The sequence below is a fragment of the Sorex fumeus genome, unplaced genomic scaffold (assembly GCF_029834395.1).
Source record: "Sorex fumeus unplaced genomic scaffold, SorFum_2.1 ptg000239l, whole genome shotgun sequence".
In the NCBI taxonomy this organism is placed as follows: Eukaryota; Metazoa; Chordata; class Mammalia; order Eulipotyphla; family Soricidae; genus Sorex; species Sorex fumeus.
In genome coordinates, this window is record NW_026606296.1 from 809,732 (window position 1) to 810,000 (window position 269).

The window sequence follows — 269 nt, forward strand, 5'->3', positions numbered from 1 at the left end:
ACTGGAATGAGGGACAGGGTGAAACTGGAATGGGGCATGGGGCGAGACTGGAATAGACACATAGGGAGAATGGAATGCATGGAGGAATATAGACTGTAATATATGGCAATTAATCACCAACCATTTTGGCGGTCCTGTTTCCTCCCTCATGTGTTGGTATGCAGAGGCTGATTGGGATGGGGAGGCGACTCTTGACCACCAAACGCAAGTGGTGAGTGCCCTCACTCACAGAGAGAGAGACACACACACACAGAATGATCTCTCTCCTG